This window comes from Lissotriton helveticus (assembly GCF_964261635.1).
Source record: "Lissotriton helveticus chromosome 1_1 unlocalized genomic scaffold, aLisHel1.1 SUPER_1_unloc_52, whole genome shotgun sequence".
Lineage (NCBI taxonomy): Eukaryota > Metazoa > Chordata > Amphibia > Caudata > Salamandridae > Lissotriton > Lissotriton helveticus.
Window position 1 is genome coordinate 979,883 of NW_027611695.1, and position 21,760 is coordinate 1,001,642.

The 21,760-nt window shown below is 48.3% G+C and overlaps 1 protein-coding gene and 1 long non-coding RNA gene across 2 annotated transcripts in view; both read left to right on the forward strand.

Moving 5' to 3' along the window:
* The window catches only part of LOC144806189 (uncharacterized), a 412,937-nt gene that overhangs the window by 194,006 nt on the left and 197,171 nt on the right, over window positions 1–21,760 (forward strand). The window lies entirely within an intron of this gene.
* LOC144806198 (uncharacterized) overlaps window positions 1–21,760 on the forward strand; it is a 90,081-nt gene that overhangs the window by 33,527 nt on the left and 34,794 nt on the right. Inside the window, exon 2 of the long non-coding RNA XR_013605722.1 lies at window positions 10,858–10,970. This is a non-coding gene — a long non-coding RNA (uncharacterized LOC144806198). The remainder of the gene's footprint in view (window positions 1–10,857; window positions 10,971–21,760) is intronic.

Sequence of the window (21,760 nt, forward strand, 5' to 3'; positions counted from 1 at the left end):
TTTCAACCACCATAATCTACAGTGATAAATAAACCTAATAGGTGCCAGTGAGGATGTACTAGAGGGTGGCATGGGTGTCCCAGAGGGTGGCAGTGGTGAAACAGAGGGTGCTGTGAACCTGTGATGATAAACCAGACGTAGAAACAACATAGTCGCGGCCGTTGCGAGCCGAAAAGTAAGTTCGCAATTGCGAACTTGTCCCAAAATCGGCGCGAACACGCGCCAACACAAAAAACGGAAAAATCCGCAAATCCGCTAGAGTTCGCGGATCTTCGCGGATTGCGAATCCGTAAATACGCAAGTTCGCGGATTGCCAATCCGCAAAATCCGCCCATGCTTAATCAACACGCCCCCGGATGCATGGCCGCCTACTGCAGAGGGAATAGCAAAGGATTCGCATGTAGTGAAATCTTCCCAGATGGTATTCTCCAAGGCCCAAGTCTCTTGGATCGCAAGGATGTCGTTTAGCTCCTGGAGGTCCTTAATTGTGCGACACATTTTCTCTTTGGTTAGGCCCCTAATGTTCCACGAGCAAATGTTTAAGCATCGAGCTTTGTCATATTTTGATTTACCTTCTGACTGACTTGCCGGTGTACTACCCTAAGGCCTTAGAAAGCCAGGACCAATCATGAGATTTATTTAATTTAAATATGCACTTGCGTGGACCGCCTGCAGCTGTGGTGATTACTTGAAGTGGAGTGTCCATCCAGGGTGCTGCTTTTAATTCCTGTCTTGGGCCCCGTAGCATCGGCTGTTGTTGCTGTCTTCTCCCTTCCACATTTAAGTCAGAGCCCGTATTGTTGGGCAGCGGGGTTTCATTTTTTTTTTTTAAGAAGGACGGATAGTTGAGGGACGTATAGGAACTTACTCGAATACCCCATTCACTCAGTTGTTTTGAGTTTTTAGCTAATATTGCCGCTGGCTCCGGATTGGTAAAAATTACCAGAGTTGACTCATTTTTTTGGCCCCAGGCTGGGTCAATAAAAGCCACTGTTTCAATGTCTGCTGTGTTGATGTTTTCTAAGCCTGGCAAATTCTGGCAGAGTTTTAGAACGTTTCCCCTATTGAGGATGTCCCATTACCCTGGGATTCATATTCTGGATAGAGTAGTACTTTTTTGCTCTGTCGCTGTAGAAGGCTAGGTTCCTGTATATTAGTATTAGCTTTATGCATATGTGGCCGATTGGGGGCACCAATAGGCGGATCTGTTTGGGGCTTTTCCCTGACATGATGTTCTAGGTGTTCTAAGACAGTTTGCTTTAAAGTCAAGGGGTGGGTACTTATTAACTGAGCGCTTATAGCAAATTCTTGAGGGGAAAATATTTTATTGTTAGGTCCGACCTCCTCTTGTGCGGCCCCTTTGTTGGTTTGGCTTTCGTTTTCTCTTAATGTTGGTGTTTCTGTGTTAGAGATTCTTTTTATTTGCCCCATGCCTTCAGCAGTGGGCATGTTTATTCTGTTTGTAGTGGTTGAAGAGTTTTTAGTGGCAGGTTTAATGGACTTTTCACTTTGAGACGGATGGTTGCTACAAGGCATTTTCATATTGCTGTTATGTTTAGGTGCTTTTTCCTCCTTTAGGTCTATTGTTTTCTGTGTAGGGTATTGAGTTGGTTTTGATTTTTCAACAATGCCTTTGTGGGGGACCATTGATTCGTCTAGCTCCTCCACCTTGTTTGACGAAATATTCCTCCCATTTGTTCCGAGTCATTGTATTAGTGCAGTATTCTTTTTATTAGCTTTATTTAGTTTCTTCAGTTTTTTCTTATTTTTTCTCGACAGCGTTGTACCTTCCTTCAGGACTTGCTTGGGCTCGCTTAAAGGCATAGGAAAGTTTGTTGCGACAAAGGCTTGATCAGGAGGAAGGCTTGTTGCGATATTTAATTGTTGCTGGACCTGTTTTGAACTGTTATTAATATTACTGGGGCTAGCTAAGATGTTGAAAGTTGTTCTAGATTTCACTGGTGTTACATGGATTTGGGGATTGGAGACAAAACTAGTTTTCTGCTGAATTGAAGTACATACTTTCTGCGATTGTATTTGTGGCCTTGTCTTTAGATCTTCAATTAGCTCGGACATTATTTCAGGCAGAGTCTCGAGTTTTTTTATCAGAGTCTCACAGATGCAATTGGTATGCGTATTGTTTGAATGTGGGGTGATGTTTGCTAGCAGTTCCTGGTTTAGGTGTGCTGTTGACGCATGATTTTCACCCACGTTGTTTTGGACCCTTCGAATCAGTGAATTTAATTGTTCAAGTTTTTTGTCAATGCTCATTGTAGTTTCTTTCTCGGGGTCATTTGCAATGGCGAGGCTATTAGCATGCGATGTAACAAAGACAACAGACGATGGCGTAGGTGATAGCGCAGATGATAGCGCAAGTGGTAATTTAGTTGTACTTGACTGCATCCAATGTTCGTCTGGGATAAGGGGGGAATGGGTAATAACCGGGGAGAGAGAGGAAAGCTGTCCTGTACATTCCCTAGTTTGGTGCCGGGAACCAAGGCAGTGGCTTGACGATGAACAGTTATTTCTGGGTACAGAGACGGTAGGTTAGAGGGGTCAGACAAATTTATAAGTTGCTGCTGTATTTTCAAGGTCTTATTGCATGCTAATTGAGGTGTTACGCTATTTCCTTGGCCAATCTTGTAAAAATGCTCTCGAATGTCAGTTATTCCGCTAATTTTCCCTTTTGATATGTGCGGAAGGCGGTCCGTTAACGCCGTTTGCACAAAGCCTCTGCTGAGACTGTTTTTGACCTTTTTATCCTCAGGGATTCCCATTGGGGTGCTAGGAAAAAATTCTGAAGCCTCTTCCATTTGTTCCGCTTGCATTGGGCAAAATCGAGAGGGGGATTGGCGACTGCAACCTGTCGCCTGAGGATATAGCAGTTTTGATTTCTGGCGCCTGGCAGACTTGTGAGGGCGGTGTGTTGGTTGCAGTAGAAGGCAGCTCCTAGTGCGCATTTTAGTCGGTGCGTGGTTGGATTATGTATAGGCGTCAGTCAGTCCAACTGGGTGGTTTCAAATGCGAGAACTGGTGACAGCCTAGAACTTGACAGCTGAAGCTCATGGGGAGTGAGCGGATCACACAGGGGGAGGCCACCGGCGACATCAGACCTAGTCGGAACCGCCTGGCCTTCATACCCCGGGGCTCTTACTTTACAGCTGTCTCTAACAGCAGCTGAGCTCACTATCTCTCACCAGCGCCCCCAGGAAGACTTTTTTACTGGCGTGAAGCTGTCAATGTGGCTCTCAATGTGGCTGGCTGCCGCTGTAGCAAGTCGCAAGTCACGAATGCAATTCGCCAGTACAAGTTTAAGTTTAAGTTTTTAGGTGAGCAAAGAGGTGCGGGACGCCAATCTATCGGGGTTCTTCGGCTCTTGGCTTGCGTGCTCTATCACCCCACCCTTGCATTGCTTTCGCTGGCAGCGCGACTAACCTCTGATATTGGGCTCGGCGCTTCCAGCGTTGTCTCCAGCGGTAGTGGTAGCGGTAGTGGTGGAATGAAGGGGGAGCGCAATGGCATCGGCGCTAGTGCAGCCTGCAGTGGCTGTCTCCTCGGTTATGACTCCCCTTAATTATGGCTCCTCATACACGCTGCGACCGTAGTAGTCCATGATTGCCCGTACTATATTGGTTCCTGCAGCCTCGAACAGTGAAGGACAGCGAAGGGAGCAGGCAGTAGTAGAGGCAGCAGTTAGTGCCCACTTTTTGCCGCTTTTTTGCCCTCTCTTTAATCAGTTTGTTGCTCTTCTCCCGCCCTTCCCCCGCTCTGTTTTCTCTCTCGCTGGGGGTGGGGGGGACACAGCAGCAGAAGAAGCAGAAGAGGCAGCAGCAGCGGCAGCGGCCACACCCAATGGCGGGTCGGTTTTCTCCCCTCTTATCTATCGCCGGGGGGGGGGGGGCAGGACGAGCAGCGGGAGCGGCAGCAAAGGCAACAGCGAAAAAGCAAAAAACGAACAGCAGCAGCAAGAGCAGCAACGGCCGCGTCCGATGGCGGCGGCGTTTACTGGCATCCTCGCGGAGACTCACAACTCACAGGTGCCCTCTACCGTCCACAGCGTCAACAGCATTCAGAATGCAAAGCAATAACTCTCTGAAACACCGTCACTAGTAGGCTCCCCACCCGCTCCTCCACCTGTGCCAGTGCCCCTGTACAACGAGTCAAAACTCAGGACACTTGTAAAAACACACACAAAATAATGTGCCCTTGTGTACTGAAATTGGTGCTGATGTAAAGCGCTCCAATACCTTCGGGTCGAGGTTGCGCTATATGATACGAGAAAGCAATCCCACATTTAATAAATCAGCCATTGTCCTATTTTCATAAACTTGGACTGGCAAAAATCAAAGGCTCCAGAGATCTAAAAATAAATACGAGGGGACGAATTAGTAATAACCCCCACCACTGCGAAATAGACTTCAAAAGGTCTCCTAGACATAGATCCCTCGGGATGGGGGACAATAAACATACCTTTCTTACTGATGCAGTTCCGTTTCACAGGATTGTGATCGGAGCTCAGTCAGCCGGAAAGCCCATGCTTGGTTGAGTTGCAGCCGAGTGCTGTTCCCTCAGGAACCGAGTGGTGGAAGCCCTGCGTGTCATATGCGAGGACAGTCAGCTGGTCAAGCGAACACTTCAAGAGGATCACGTGACCTGGCAGCACAAAGGAGGGGGAGGAATTGCGGCTGCAATTTCCACGACCCACATCCTGCGCCGCGGCAACCCTGGCTTCTAATCACGGCGCACCGGGGTGCCGCGGCGCACACTTTGGGAACCACTGAGTTAAGCAAAAGCCTACTTATGGTGCCCGCAGCACGGACGGGCAGCGTCACGCTTCTGGCGCGCCTAAGGCAAGCCCGCCTGCGTCCGGACACGGTCATGGGCAAGGAACCATGCCGGATTCAACCCAGAAAACGGTAAGCTCATCACATATGATAGAGCATTATTACTCTCATTGAGATACTCCGGTAGAGTCCAATGTGAGATTACTCTAGCGCCTACAAGCTTGATAGGGAAGAAGATGTCATGCCCTCTCTGCCGGACTAAGTTTAAGATTGAAGGGCAACTACAACTAGATAGGCCCACAAGGAATGAGCAATGGGAAATGGGACTTATTAACAGTAGATCCTTGCCAGCACACACCACAGAAATCATAATGCTAATAGAGAATAAAGAACTTGACATTCGCTTCGTTACTGAAACGTGGTTGAATGACTGGTCCGCCCCTGGCATAATCCAAGGACTAACCCCCGATTTCCTTATCCAAAGGCAAGGCAGGATGGGAAAAAGGGGAGGCGGGGTAGCAATCATTTACAAAAACGACTAAGAATGCATGATATCGTCCGTTGCCACCACCAACAGTGAAACTGTACAATTCAGCCTAAAACATCGGCTAATAACTCGTTTTCAGGCACACTGCTCTATAGACCCCCAGGACCCCCCACTCCGTTTCTAGAGGAATTTCCCAGCTTAATAGCAGACATGGTGGCCAGCAAGAGCTCCATTACATTATTGGGGGACTTAAACTTCCATCTGGATGAACCTGATAATACCACAGCAGTTAGATTAATTCATGACATGGAGGCCATGCAACTGAAACAACTGATAAACACAAGCACCCATGTAAAGGGTACCATATTGGATGCCATTTTTAGGTCTCGCATACGCAGTGCGCATGCGCTGCATAAGAGGACCTTTAGCCATTGCTCTGCTCTTTTTGGAAGCACATACTCGTGCTTCTGGCGGCATCCGCCTTGCGGGAGCAAGCAGGGGCGCGCGACAAGCACGAGTATGTGATTCAAAAAAGAGCTGATTGCGTGCACACGCACGCTGACATTCTAACGTGCCCCAAGTGCACGCATGCACTACTTGCATCTTCAAATGGCACTTGCTTTAACAAATCTCATCAAAGATCGCTCCTACCACTGATGCACGCACATCTACAGGGAGAATATTTGAATGTGCTTTACTTAATCAAAACCTGTTCATTCAACGATGGCTCCGTGGATGCGCAAGCATCAGCCAGAGCTCGCTTTGAGTACACTTTTGAATAGTTAACAAAATGCCACTTAAGGACAGCCACCGCAGATACCCATGCATACATGAATATCTAGGACAACAACAAGCACCTGTAAAGAAACTAGTTTTTGCAAGCTTTTTTTATACTCAGACTTTTGAAGATGACTGTCGGGAGTTTAGATATTATTGCAAGATTTGCTCCTGCTTCCAAGTAAACAACCAGAGAGGTCTAATCCGTGGCAGAGATGCATTTTCAGAGTCTCAGAGTCCTCCAGTTCAATCTCTTTATTAGTTTAAAATGAGCAATAAACAGTTAGTGTATTCGTTCTAGGGTTCGCCTGGAACACAAGTCAGAATAGAATAAGATCATATCTCCCCAGAATTACAAATATGCATAGATGGTGCCTTCAACATGCCAGTGCACAGCATTGATGCCATTTTTACATCCACTATTAGAGGGCATGATTCACTGTATATTTCCACTGCCGCTCTGATCCTTGACACAAAAACATTTTTTAATAATTAGAATGGAAACACCAGAGCAACACTACAAAAACAGTAGGAAACGATCTTGCACGGGCAACGTATATTTGATTAAATGTATTAACCCTATTTTAAAATACAGTGTATAGCACTGTACCAAAGGAAACACCAGTGCAACACTAAACAAGCATTGGCATAGCCAATAGGTCTCGCTTTTGGAACATTATAAGTATTTAGTTATGCTGCACAATATCCTTGGTGCAACAGCATCAACTTATGCATGGCTAAACACTTATAAGGTCCCAAAGGCGAGACCTATTGGTTACGCCAATGCTTGTTTCAAATGACCCTAAGCTAGAAGTAGAGACCCCTATACCAATGCCATGGTCGGATCATTATTTCATCCCGTTTACACTGGAAAATCCACAGGCTCGACACACCAGTCACAAAGTAACCGGGATTAAGAATAAATAGCCAAAATCCCTACCTGACAACGTAAGGATTGAATTAGATGACCAAGCCTGACAGATGACGTAGAAGAGGCCAACAAGATTTGGGCTGAGTGGCTCAACAAAGTTGCAGCCCAACGCCCACAGAAAACCAGACAAAGTAAACTTGAAGTTAGGATTAAAGCCCCATGGTTCAATAAGCAATTAATTCTGACAAAAAAATCATGTAAAAGAATGGAAAGGGTGTGGAGAAAAAACTATGATCCCGCCATCAAAAGTCAATATAAGGCAGCTATTAGACAATATCATAGGGAGATGATCCAAGCACAGACCAAATTCTATGAAGAAAAAATTAATATGGCACACAGCGCACATATGGGTATTCGTCCCTAACATAGAACAATCAGCAGTGTGCAGCAGTGTGCGGCGTGCAGCAGTGTGTGGCGTACAGCAGTGTGTGGCGTGCAGCAGTGTGTGGCGTGCAGCAGTGTGTGGCGTGCAGCAGTGTGTGGCATGCAGCAGTGTGTGGCGTGCAGCAGTGTGTGGCGTGCAGCTGTGTGTGTCGTGCAACAGTGTGAGCATGCAGCAGTGTGTGGCGTGCAGCAGTGTGTAGCAGTGTGAGGCGTGCAGCAGTGTGAGGCGTGCAGCAGTGTGTGGCGTGCAGCAGTGTGCAGCATGCAGCTGTGTGTGGCGTGCAGCAGTGTGTGGCGTGCAGCAGTGTGCAGCATGCAGCAGTGTGTGGCGTGCAGCAGTGTGCAGCATGCAGCAGTGTGCGGCGTGCAGCAGTGTGTGGCGTGCAGCAGTGTGTGGCATGCAGCAGTGTGTGGCGTGCAGCAGTGTGAGGCATGCAGCAGTGCGAGGCGTGCAGCAGTGTGTGGCGTGCAGCAGTGTGAGGCGTGCAGCAGTGTGAGTAATGCAGCAGTGTGAGTATAATGCAGCAGCGTGTAGCAGTGTGAGGCGTGCAGCAGTGTTAGACGTGCAGCAGTGTTAGGCGTGCAGCAGTGTGCGGCATGCAGCAGTGTGCGGCGTGCAGCAGTGTGCGGCATGCATCAGTGTTAGGCGTGCAGCAGTGTGCGGCGTGCAGCAGTGTGCAGCATGCAGCAGTGTGCGGCGTGCAGCAGTGTGTGGCGTGCAGCAGTGTGTGGCATGCAGCAGTGTGTGGCATGCAGCAGTGTGTGGCGTGCAGCAGTGTGAGGCATGCAGCAGTGCGAGGCGTGCAGCAGTGTGTGGCGTGCAGCAGTGTGAGGCGTGCAGCAGTGTGAGTAATGCAGCAGTGTGAGTATAATGCAGCAGCGTGTAGCAGTGTGAGGCGTGCATCAGTGTTAGACGTGCAGCAGTGTTACGCGTGCAGCAGTGTTAGGCGTGCAGCAGTGTGTGGCGTGCAGCAGTGTGTGGCGTGCAGCAGTCTGCGGCATGCAGCAGTGTGCGGCGTGCAGCAGTGTGCGGCATGCAGCAGTGTGTGGCGTGCAGCAGTGTGTGGCGTGAAGCAGTGTGTGGCATGCAGCAGTGTGCGGCGTGCAGCAGTGTTAGGCGTGCAGCAGTGTGTGGCGTGCAGCAGTGTGCGGCGTGCAGCAGTGTGTGTCGTGCAACAGTGTGAGCATGCACCAGTGTGTGGCGTGCACCAGTGTGTGGCGTGCAGCAGTGTGTGGCGTGCAGCAGTGTGTGGCGTGCAGCAGTGTGTGGCGTGCAGCAGTGTGTGGCATGCAGCAGTGTGTGGCATGCAGCAGTGTGAGTATAATGCAGCAGCGTGTAGCAGTGTGAGGCGTGCAGCAGTGTGTGGCGTGCAGCAGTGTTACGCGTGCAGCAGTGTTAGGCGTGCAGCAGTGTGTGGCGTGCAGCAGTGTGCGGCATGCAGCAGTGTGCGGCGTGCAGCAGTGTTAGGCGTGCAGCAGTGTGTGGCGTGCAGCAGTGTGCGGCATGCAGCAGTGTGCGGCGTGCAGCAGTGTTAGGCGTGCAGCAGTGTGTGGCGTGCAGCAGTGTGCGGCATGCAGCAGTGTGCGGCGTGCAGCACTGTGCAGCATGCAGCAGTGTGAGGCGTGCAGCAGTGAGGCATGCAGCAGTGTTAGGCGTGCAGCAGTGTGTGGCGTGCAGCAGTGTGAGGCATGCAGCAGTGTGAGGCATGCAGCAGTGTGAGGCATGCAGCAGTGTGAGGCATGCAGCAGTGTGAGGCGTGCAGTAGTGTGAGGTGTGCAGCAGTGTGAGGCGTGCAGCAGTGTGAGGCGTGCAGCAGCGTGCAGCAGTGTGAGGAGTGCAGCAGTGTGAGTAATGCAGCAGTGTGAGGCATGCAGCAGTGTTCAGCAGTGTGAGGCGTGCAGCAGTGTGAGGCAGGCAGCAGTATGAGTAATGCAGCAGTGTGCGGCATGCAGCAGTGTGAGGCATGCAGCAGTGTGAGGTGTGCAGCAGTGTGTGGCGTGCAGCAGTGTGCGGCATGCAGCAGTGTGCGGCGTGCAGCAGTGTGCAGCATGCAGCAGTGTGAGGCGTGCAGCAGTGTGAGGCGTGCAGCAGTGTGAGGCATGCAGCAGTGTGAGGCGTGCAGCAGTGTGAGGCATGCAGCAGTGTGAGGCATGCAGCAGTGTGAGGCATGCAGCAGTGTGAGGCATGCAGCAGTGTGAGGCATGCAGCAGTGTGAGGTGTGCAGCAGTGTTAGGCGTGCAACAGTGTGAGGCATGCAGCAGTATGAGTAATGCAGTAGTGTGAGGCGTGCAGCAGTGTGAGGCGTGCAGCAGTGTGAGGCATGCAGCAGTGTGAGGCGTGCAGCAGTGTGAGGCATGCAGCAGTGTTAGGCGTGCAGCAGTGTGAGGCATGCAGCAGTGTGAGGCATGCAGCAGTGTGAGGTGTGCAGCAGTGTTAGGCGTGCAACAGTGTGAGGCATGCAGCAGTATGAGTAATGCAGTAGTGTGAGGCGTGCAGCAGTGTGAGGCATGCAGCAGTGTGAGGCATGCAACAGTGTTAGACGTGCAGCAGTGTGTGGCGTGCAGCAGTGTGCGGCATGCAGCAGTGTGTGGCGTGCAGCAGTGTGAGGCGTGCAGCAGTGTGTGGCGTGCAGCAGTGTGCGGCATGCAGCAGTGTGCGGCGTGCAGCAGTGTGCAGCATGCAGCAGTGTGAGGCGTGCAGCAGTGTGAGGCGTGCAGCAGTGTGAGGCGTGCAGCAGTGTGAGGCATGCAGCAGTGTGAGGCGTGCAGCAGTGTGAGGCGTGCAGCAGTGTGTGGCGTGCAGCAGTGTGAGGCATGCAGCAGTGTGAGGCATGCAGCAGTGTGTGGCATGCAGCAGTGTGTGGTGTGCAGCAGTGTGAGGCATGCAGCAGTGTGAGGCGGGCAGCAGTATACAGCGGGCAGCAGTGTTAGGCGTGCAACAGTGTGAGGCATGCAGCAGTATGAGTAATGCAGTAGTGTGCGGCGTGCAGCAGTGTGAGGCGTGCAGCAGTGTGAGGCATGATGTGAAGGGGGTGAGAGGGTGTGTGAGGGTGAGATGGTGTGTGAGGGTGAGTGAGGGTATGTGAAGGGGTGTGAGGGAGTTGGGGGGGTGAGGGTGAGAGGGTGAGGGTGAGAGAGGCTGAGAGGAGTGTGAGGGTGAGTGAGGGTGAGGGTGTGAGGGAGAGTGAGGGTGAGGGGGTGTGAGGGTGAGGGGGTGTTTGAGGGTGAGGGGGTGTGGGTTCTGAGGGGGTGAGGGTGAGGGATACCAGCGCAATACGTAATGAGTTTCTCAGATATTGGTTCTCTGAACATGCATGCGAGGAGAATCACGTCACGTGCATAGTGCTATCTGAACGGCGCCGTTTTTAAAATATTAGTTTTCCCGACATAATATGTAAGGAGAATCTCTTTTTTCGTGCACTGTGAGACGCAAACGGCATAGTTAATACTAGAAGATGTTTTCTCAATGATTGCTCATTCATTTTGCTTCACAGAACGAACTGAAGACATAGTGACTTACACTAAACTTGTCTGGAGCCTGAAACGACCAACTAGCAAGCAAGGATCCGAATTGTTGATACTGCGCAGAAAGGTCTAACCTGACAAGGTATAGCAACTTGCTATTTGGTGTTTTGGGTCATATATACTGGACATAGGATGGCGAATATCTAAGCCATGCTACTAATGATTAAGTAAAAAGATGATGGTTGTGGTCGTAACAGAGACTGCTTCTTTTCTGCTCCAGGATTTCTGTGTTTGAATTGTGTTTTGGTGGACTATCCATCGTCTTGCAAGGCACCTGGAATAAAGGTTTCCACTTCAGGTAAATAAAAAATCATTGGAATTTATGGTTGATGTGTTTTAAACTTCACCAAGTCACTGGTGTTGAGTTTCAACAAAAATACAGGTCTAATATATGACTTGTGGAGTTGGTTTTTGTGCCACACTGGCTTTTCTCCCTGGCTGTGACCCAGATAGTTAGTTGGGATCACCTAATGTGTTGTGCAACTAAATGGGTAAAGATACTCATTTAATGGTTGTTGTTCTATGGTTTTTTTTCCTAACCTCACAAAGACTGATTAGATGTGCTTTTTATTGGAATAGGTCATTTGGGTCCTAATACTCTCTGTTTTTGTTCATCACTTCACAAGAGTCTTGGTTTTTCGTTTTGGTTTCTTGTGTGGGTGTTCTCATGGCCGTTGCTGTCATGTGTTGTGCACCATCAGAAGCACTGTTTCTTTTCTGGCTCAAGAACATTTCCACTATTGCACTTATGGTGAAGGGTTCATGATCTCATGTGAGATAGGTATTTATGATCATTGATCTGTTGTTTTTACCAGCCCTGATGAAGCCCTTTGGTGTTGTTAGACCTGGCCGCCTTGGCATACACCCCTGAGGTAACGGGTTTTTAGGAACCCGTTTGGTGCCAGGGGATAACACCCGAAGACCTCTGAGTCCTCCCTTGTTCCGGACCACAGAAACACTGAGTCTTCTAGTCGCAGTCAGAGATCAAGTTTTATTGGCAGCTACCAAGTAACAGGTGTCCTAGAAGCACGACAAACACGGGTCATGTGTTCTCAGGAGACTGTTCGTTTTTACAGAACCAGCCTTCTCCTTATATACAAAAATAATAGCTGCAAGCAAGAATTCTTGAGTTTATGATATGGCTATACACATATTTCTACAATAATACAAAAGAGCGAAGTCATGTAGGCAAGCCCGTATTTTAGATGTCCAATTCGTGATAGATTACCCAGCCAAGCCCGGAACTCCCATCAGATATCGGTGAAGCCCCAATAAAAGAAGGCACATCCTAGTCATAAAACTGGCCATAAACAGGGAACGCGGACAGGTGTGCGTGTAGAAAACATGATCTGGATGTAGTGAATGGTTTGGGGCATGTTATGCATTGATGCTATCGTATTAGGCCACTGGGCGAGGAGCTGCCCAAACAGGTTTGGCTGGAGGCAAGGGAGTCAGTTGGGATAGGTCAGGGGGAAGTCAGGGAAGGTGGACGTGTCCTTTTAGATCAAGCTCGACCTTTAATTGACTTATCATGAGGGCAAGACACAAGATGGATACCGTTTACAAAATGGAGTCTGAGGGGTCGGGACGGAAACTACGATTCAGGGGTGTTAGCATGCCTCGATCATGACGCAAATGCATAGGAATGATGTCCTAATCATTATCGGTTCGTCGACACCAAATTCGTCATGGTACGTTGATGTTTCGGGACACGGGTATCGGACCTCGATACCGGGATAACAGTAGGGTCCAGAATTTCAGAACCACAGATCCTCCTTTTGCCCTCATATAAGGCAATAATTCATGTTAATCCGAGTCTAAATCTGTATGAAGGAATTTGTGGAGATGCTGCTGTAGCATCATTCTGTTGCTCAGTTCGTCCCTTGACACAGGCTTCCGTACACATGAGGTAGCATAAAGGCCACATAGTGCAGGAGCGCACTGTACACACAGGCAGAACATAAACAGAAGTGCTAAGATCATCCCAATGAAGATCAGTGTTTTCCATCCCCAGGTAGCGATCAGTTCCCAGAACCACCCCAGTAAGGACCAGTCCCCTTTTTCTACGTGAAGGGAACCAGATATCTCGTGTAGCTTAGAGATGGCCTGGTACACTGTCGGTGCGTTATCAGGGATGAAAATGCAACAACTGGATTGGATCACTCTACACACACCACCACGATCGGCGAGTATGATATCTAGAGCAACTCGGTTCTGAAGGGTCATAAGTCGATCCGACTGAAGTTCGGTCATCAAATTGCCAAGGGCTCCGGCCGTTGTAATCACGGCGGATTCAACTATCCTCGATAACTGGCGAATATTCCTGCTGTTCACCATAGGCCCCCAAAATGTCAGAAAACCCTTTGCGAAGTCAGCGAATTCCTGACCCGCGGTGTCGTCTTTACTCACGACACCGCTAGCTGTCCTTGTCCGATGGTAATCTGCTCTGGCCGTATAGGTGGGAGGCAGCAGAAATGAGATAAAGCATGTACCTGAGAAGTCAGGGGGCAACCAGGTGTAGGCTTGGTCATGGCAGACGAAATACGTGCCTTTGGCTACTAAGAATATAGGGGAAGTTCGGGAAGCGAACACATAGGTTTCCGTGCATATACTCTTCCCTAATTGTGCTTTGGGATCCCTGCCGATACCTTGTAAACATAAGTGACCTCGGTTGGGTACTATCCAAACTGGGCGGGATTTCTTTGCTGTCTGGCTCTTACTCAGGTAAACCCCATATTTAGTTACGTTCCAACGAGTGTACGGAGTGAGTTCATCTTTGGGAATCGTAAGATATGTGTCGAACTCTCTACTCATATTTCTTATCCCTGCTACTAGTGCCTTGTTACTGGAATCACTCTCAGTAGAACGGGTCGGGTATGGTTCTAGAGCGAATAGGAACATGGTCTGGAAAGCCCACAGAGAACCATAATAACTGAAAGGCAGGATGAAGTATGGGATACCCTTATCAGTCATGTGCGGCATGAGTCCGCATATCCAACAGTTCGATGTGTTCATTATGGACTGGTGTTGGTGTAGAAGTTGAATGAATGAGTTATTTACAAATTCGAGTCTTCTGGCCGACTCGTGTTCAGGTAGAGGGTGAAAGTAGTGTGGAGAGATAGTAGGAGGAGGCGGTGGCCGGGTGTCATTTGAAAAAGTAACTTGGAATACGAATAGAGTATAACCAGTCAAAAACATCGTTATGCTACACAACATTAAAATACATGTTATCAAAAACCTTCTTTTGGCCAGTACAATGCATAGTTGTCTTTCAATGTTCGTGAATCTGGTAGGTCTCTTTACCCTAGGAAACTCCATCCTCTAGTTGCTGCCTGCGGTGGTAGGTTGATTCTGCCAGGGAGTGCGCTCTGTTCAGTCCGGGGTAACTCCCTTGGACCAACCAGAACCGTTGACCTAAACGTCCCCAGCTGCACTCCCCGGACTTCAACCGCGACCCTAGCAGCAGAACCGGATGGCGGTTCAAAAATCAAAAATGAGCAAGTTTCCTGAGAGTGAGAGAGCTGAAAAATCAAAAATAGTTCTTGGGGGAAGGGAAATCACATTAGTTTGCTTTTTATTAGTCTCTTTGTCTTGACCTTAGATTATATTGTTGTTTCCCAGGTATGGTGTGGTCTTCAAACAATGTCTTAGGTTCTGAAGTGTCCAACTGCATTGACGGTGGCACAAGTCCTTGTAAAATATGATCACTCTCCTTTTCGGTACCAGTTTCTTTTAAACATGCATCGCTGAAAGGGATGAAGCGAGGTATGGATTCTGTCTCGGAGTCGGCAATTCCTTCGTTGACCCACCGGTCGTATGGAAGGGGCAGAGGGACCCGTTTACAATGGGTCCCGTGCACCCAGTTCTTTTTGCCTTCCACCCGAACAGCTGATCTCGTGGAAAGAAGTACCAGGTACGGTCCGGTCCACCTCGGCGGTCCGTTGTTTGTGCGCTGGAAATTCCGCACCAAGACCCATGTGCCGGGTGCGATGGAGTGACCTGGATCGTCAGAGGCTGGCGGAGAGGAACTGTGAACCTGTTGGTGTAAAACACGCAATTTAGTTGTCAATTCGCACAAGTAGTCAAGCAGTACGGGGTGCTCTATTTCGCTGAGTTTCTTTGGCCTTGGCACGCCCCAGACGTTGGCTGGGCGGCCAAACACTATCTCATGGGGGCTAAGTCCTAACCTGGAATGGACGGTCATTCTGGTTGACAAGAGTGCTAGGGGCAAGGCGTCAGGCCATTTAAGACCTGTACAGGCTTGGATCTTGGCTAATTTGAGCTTTAAAGTGCCATTGTAGCACTCTACTAATCCAGCTGATTGGGGGTGATTCGCAGAGTGAAACTTTTGTCGTATGCCTTGACACTCACACACTCTCTTCATCACGCGTCCTACGAATTCACTTCCATTATCACTCCAGACGATTCTAGGCATACCAAATCTAGGGAAGAACTCTTTGACAAGGGCTTTGGCAGTTGACAAGGCAGTATTGTCCTTAAGGGGGTACGCTTCCACCCACCTGGTGAAAGCGCAAACAACAACGAGCACATACTTCAGATTGTTGCATCTCTCCATGTGAATGAAATCGAGCTGCAAAACCTCGAACGGATACGTTGGAGGCGCAAAATGACCAGCTGGAGTTGGGGTTCCCCTACCGGGATTGTACTTCAAACACACCATACAGTTTCTGACCACATTCTCTGCATATTTCCGGATGTTGCTATTTTGCCATACTGGGGCCAATACTTTACAGATTCCTCTCGAACTGATGTGCGCAACTCCATGAGCCATTGTTACTACTGCAAGTACATATGTGTTAGGTAATAGCCATCGCTGGTGTTCTGACAGTTCGACCCAACAACCATTCGCGTCTAATCTACCTTTACTTTGTCTCCATTCATTCACCTCTTTCTCAGTTGCCTCGGCTTGTATAGATTTTACGCTTTCAATGGTGTCCTCACACATTCCCACATCAGTAATCCATCTAGCGGGACCTACAACATACATCCGACTCATTGTGTTCCTTGCAGTCTCTTTCGCAACCTCGTCTGCAAATGCATTCCCGCGGCCAACATCATCTTGAATCTTTTTGTGTGCACTGCATTTCACAATGGCAACTTGTAGTGGCAAGGTCAGTGACTCGAGGAGCTCATTAACTAGCTGACCATGTTGTATCTTTGCACCATGAGACGTCAGGAATCCACGTTCACGCCACAATCTCCCAAAACTGTGAGCCACGCCAAAGGCGTATTGGCTGTCAGTGTATACATTCACTCGCTTTCCTTTCGCTAACACACATGCTCTGGTAAGCGCAATTAGCTCTGCAGCTTGTGCAGAATTATGGGAAATGCGGGCGGTCTCTATAATGGTGTGTAATGTCGTTACGGCATATGCTGCAGTCGTATCACCATTCGGCAGCTTGAAACATGAACCATCAACCCATAAAGTATCGTTGCATTAAGGAAGGGGAGTGTCCTGTAAGTCTACTCTCCCTTTTGTCTCTTCTTCTGTCCTAAAACAGCAGTCATGGTTATCAATCTTGTCTGTTTCTGTCGGAATGGGTAATAACGTTGCGGGGTTCAGTGTATCACACCTCTTTATGTGGATGTGACTTGCTAGCAGTGTAAGTTCGTAACTGGATAGCCGAGCGCTAGTAAGATGTTGTGTCTCCGTCCTGTTTAGTAAAATGTCTACTGCATGCGGAACCATAACGATCAGAGTATTATTCATGACTAATCCAGCGGATTGTCAAATGCAGACAGCTGCTGCGGCGGTAGCCCTCAGACAACTTGGTAGGGCTTTAGCCACAGGGTCTAGAGTTGCCGAAAAATACGCGCATGGGCGCTGTCTGTCCCCAAAATGTTGTGTTAAAACTGATAATGCACAACCTTCCTTCACATGGACATATAGTGTAAAAGGCTTACTGTAGTTGGGGTTTCCCAACACAGGAGCCGAACACAATGCATCACGCAACTCGTGGAAACTCGTCTGACAATCTTCAGACCAGGGCATAGGATTTGGCGTGTCTTTGCAGAGTAGTGCCAGCAAGGGTTTGGCTAGTAGTGAGAAATTCGGTATCCATTGTCTACAGTACGATGTAATGCCCAAGAAGGCTCGAACCTCTCTCTGTGTCCTTGGGGCACTCAGTTCTGCAATTGCCTGTATTCTTTCTGGTGTCAGTCTCCTTCCCTCCTTCGACAAGATGTGACCTAGGTAGGTTACGTCTTGTCGGCAAAAATGGAGTTTGGAAAGAGAGACTTTGTGCTTCATGTCACATAAGTTACGTAATAATGATAACGTAGCTTTCTTGCAAATCTCTTCAGTGTCTGCAGCGATCAGCAGATCGTCTACGTACTGAATCAGAGTTGAGCCATTCGGTAGAACAATCGTGTCTAGTTGTGTTTTCAGGGCCTGACTGAATATTGATGGGCTTTCGCAGTAGCCTTGAGGAGCGCACTTTAAGCGGAAGCTTCGTCCTCCTAAATTGAAGCCAAAAATGTCTCTACGTTCCTCGGCAATCGGGATGCTGAAGAAAGCGTTCTTCAGGTCGATCACCGAGAACCAAGCTGCTGAAGCTGGAACCATTATCAATAAAGCAGTAATGTCGGGGACAACTGGAAACTGTGGGATAACTATCTTGTTCACTTCTCTGAGGTCGATCACGAACCTATACACAGGGGGCTGTGAAGGATCAGTACGCTTTAAGACGGGCAGAACTGGACTGTTACAAACATTACCTGTTTTTTCTTCGATGACGTCTTTATCAATCAGGTCATAAACAATCGTCAATAACGCCTTTTCACATTCGCTAGATATTTTGTATTGGGGAATACGTGGCAACCTAACGTTGGCTTTCAAAGTTATGACATACGGTGCTATCTCCAAACGACCTACATCATTAGAGCCATTAGCCCAAAGTATATCAGGAAGTGATGACAATTCAGTCGGAATATTGTCCTTTGACAAATACATTGGAGAAATCACTTTCTTACCTAAAGTAAGTTGTACTCCCAAGGGGGAACAGTACAGAGTCGCATATAACCTTTTTAGTAAATCCAAACCTAACAAATTTTCACCGCAACCTGTTGTCAGAATGAGGGGTGTTTCTAATTCGCACGGGCCAATAGAAAGAGATATAGGACTAGAGATCAGGTTTCTAACAGGGGCGCCAGAGAAACCTACTGAAACATTCATTTCGCCAGACAAAGGTGCGCCAGGAAGTTTCGAGTGCATGATAGAACTTTTTGTAGCACCAGTATCCAGCAGAAATGGCTCTGACACTCCTGAGGTAATTACCTCGACATAAGGTCCATTCTGATCTACTGGAACTGAAACAACTCCCTCTCTTTGTCCATGGCTGTCCTAGCAATCGTTACCCTCATTTTCGTGTTCGGTGTAATAGTCGTCAGCATAGTACTGAGCTGACCTAGACGATGTATTATTCTGTTGGTCAAAGCTGTTCATCGAATTCTGAGGCGGAAAAGAAGTTGTATTCTGGGTGAAATTTCCACGGCCCCTACCTCTAGGGGCATGTTGAACACCTCTTCCCCTTACACCTGAAGCACCGCTCAAACGTCGCGCAAGAGCCGGACAATTACCTTTAAAGTGACCCTCTTCCTTGCAATACGCACATTGATTCGGGCCATACGCAATACGCTGATGGGAAAACTCGTTTCCTTGCGCGTTTCTCGAATACTGCTGTTGTGGTTGATAATTGGGCTGACTAGCCGTACGAGGCGGATAGGCTTGCTGGAGAAGAACTTTAGTTTTTAAATCTTTTGTCTTTTTGTCTACTTTATCTAGCTCGTCTTTGCGCCTATTTTCATAGTACTGGGCTGTAGCTAAAATTTGCGCTGACGTAGAGACAGCCCAAGCACTCTCTGAATCTTTCAGTTTATTACACAGTTCAGGAATTAAATTATGTACGAATTTGTCTACAAACAATCTTTGACCACCCTCGGTAGCCATATCTTGACCACTATGATCGGTGAAAGTCTCCTCAAATCTTGTGAAAAAGTCAGACACATTCTCATCTTTCTTCTGCTTGCACGCAGATAGCTTGTCCCAGTTTACGCGTACTTCAGGCATTATTGTTTTCATGTACGCGATAATTCTACCGGGAAGTTCGGCTATTAACGGCTCAGGTTTAGAACCACCAATTTGTCTAGCATCTATAGCGGTAATGTTCGCCCATGAGTCACCTAGTTCTTGGTCATGGTTCGTATGACGGATTTTGCTCCATAAAGGATGTGGAACAACGTTCCCAAACAACATGTCTATATCCGCTAAATTCATTATACATGAGCTTGCAGTTTGCGATAACCCCTTATAATACCCAGTCGGGTTTTTACGAGGATCAGGCAGTGTCTGCTTGAGTGCTAAGACTTCGGATCGTTTCCAGGGGACATGTACCCATACACACTGGAAATGAGGCAGAATTGGTGGATTCGCATTCGCATCGCCTTCCCTCCAAACCGGAGGAACCTCTCTCATGGGGTACTGTCTTGCTCCTTTCCCACCTGGTGCATCGTCTTCGTGACATGATCTAGAGACGTTTCCCTTACTCCTATAAGAGAGCAATAACTCTATCGCTTTCTCAACATCTGCACCTGTAATCATACCTTCATGGAACTTAAAGCGTGTACGCCATAGTTCGTTCATAGTGCATTTGGAATCATTCGTCTCCAAATCTTCGCCCAGATATACACACATCTCTTCGAATACGTATCTCTGAGTGGGTGCATTCCATTGACGGAAAACTTCCATAGCAGACTGAACATCATATCTAACAGTATCCGTAATCCATTGGCGTGCTAGTTCATTCAGCACTTTTCTTTCCTCGTAATCAGGCAGTTGACTACGTAACTGTCTATCTTCTGTTTTAGGGGTCGTTTTAGGCGACCCGAAGAAAGGTGAAAGCAGACCAGTGACGGTACCTGTCACTCTTTGTCTAATAGAAGGAGAAGCTTGCGGAGGGGCAAATGCATCAGAAAAAACAGGCTGAGGCAAAGAAGAAGTAGAGGCAATAGCAGAGGAAGTTGAAGTAGTAGCAGACGTAGTATCATAGACAATAGCTGGAGCTGTAGGCAAAGTCGTAGAAGTAGATGGAGTATGTAGCAAAGATGGCGGCCTTTGAGAAGGCTGCGCCGGAGAAGTAGAAACCAGCTGAAGAGGAGCTGGCGTTCGTGCCAGAGCTGGGTTACGTGCGCCGGGGCGCGGTATAGGAAAATGCTTTGGTGGTGCGGTAGCGTCTAACGCATACGGTGGAGGTGAGCTTAATAAGTGGGACATTAATGGATCTTTCTCGGATCTCTCCTCTTGACCTTGTCCCTTATTTGGTAACATCGGGTAGCATTTATCTACTGCTAGTTTCTTGCTCCTAAGTATTTGTTCGCTTTCTTGCTCTTCCTCGTTATCCCTGTATGCAACGGCAGCTTGCACCAGCGGAAAGAGTCAAACATCGCCGGCCGGGCTTTTCTCTTGAATAATTTGACCTCTAGGTTATCTAATATTTCTGAGTCGAAGCTACCATATTGGGGCCATTTTAGAACACCATCCTTGCGGGTGTATTTTATCCACACTTCATTATATGTGATGGGACCTACGCCGTGTTTTACATAGAGCTCATATGTTAGAGTTCCAATCGGAGGAACCGGACAGGAATCCTCTAATCGGGATTCCTTACTATAACCAAGACAAAACAAGTTTCCAAGTCTGCTAAAACCAGGCATCTTTGCTCACTAGTCTAGCTTCAAACTTCAAAGGATTATCTGTTACGATATTTCTTGTGAATACACAAGTCCTTCGGCTTTGGGGCTTGCAAGTACCAAATCAAAGCGTATCTCAAGGATACCAAAAACTAAGGACAAACTAAGGACTGGGAGACGCTCCACTCATACTTAACTGAAGTATTTGAAGATCGGTGACGTCGCTAGAAGACTCGTCTATCGTTTCGCTCTACCAAGGATCACTGGGTCCAAAACAAGGCGTTAGTCAGGGCAGCAGTCCTTCGTAGCCGTCGGGACGCGGGGAACCTCGCAGCAAAGACCTTCGGAACCACGTCGACATACAGGGGTCGCTGAAGTGGCTGGCCGTCCTCTGGAATTTTCACACGAAGCTCCTCACGAATATCTGGCTTGGACCGTCGCCGCTTGATACCGCCGCGAGTTGGGCGCCAACTGAGGTAACGGGTTTTTAGGAACCCGTTTGGTGCCAGGAGATAACACCCGAAGACCTCTGAGTTCTCCCTTGTTCCGGACCACAGAAACACTGAGTCTTCTAGTCGCAGTCAGAGATCAAGTTTTATTGGCAGCTACCAAGTAACAGGTGTCCTAGAAGCACGACAAACACGGGTCATGTGTTCTCAGGAGACTGTTCGTTTTTACAGAACCAGCCTTCTCCTTATATACAAAAATAATAGCTGCAAGCAAGAATTCTTGAGTTTATGATATGGCTATACACATATTTCTACAATAATACAAAAGAGCGAAGTCATGTAGGCAAGCCCGTATTTTAGATGTCCAATTCGTGATAGATTACCCAGCCAAGCCCGGAACTCCCATCAGATATCGGTGAAGCCCCAATAAAAGAAGGCACCTCCTAGTCATAAAACTGGCCATAAACAGGGAACGCGGACAGGTGTGCGTGTAGAAAACATGATCTGGATGTAGTGAATGGTTTGGGGCATGTTATGCATTGATGCTATCGTATTAGGCCACTGGGCGAGGAGCTGCCCAAACAGGTTTGGCTGGAGGCAAGGGAGTCAGTTGGGATAGGTCAGGGGGAAGTCAGGGAAGGTGGACGTGTCCTTTTAGATCAAGCTCGACCTTTGATTGACTTATCATGAGGGCAAGACACAAGATGGATACCGT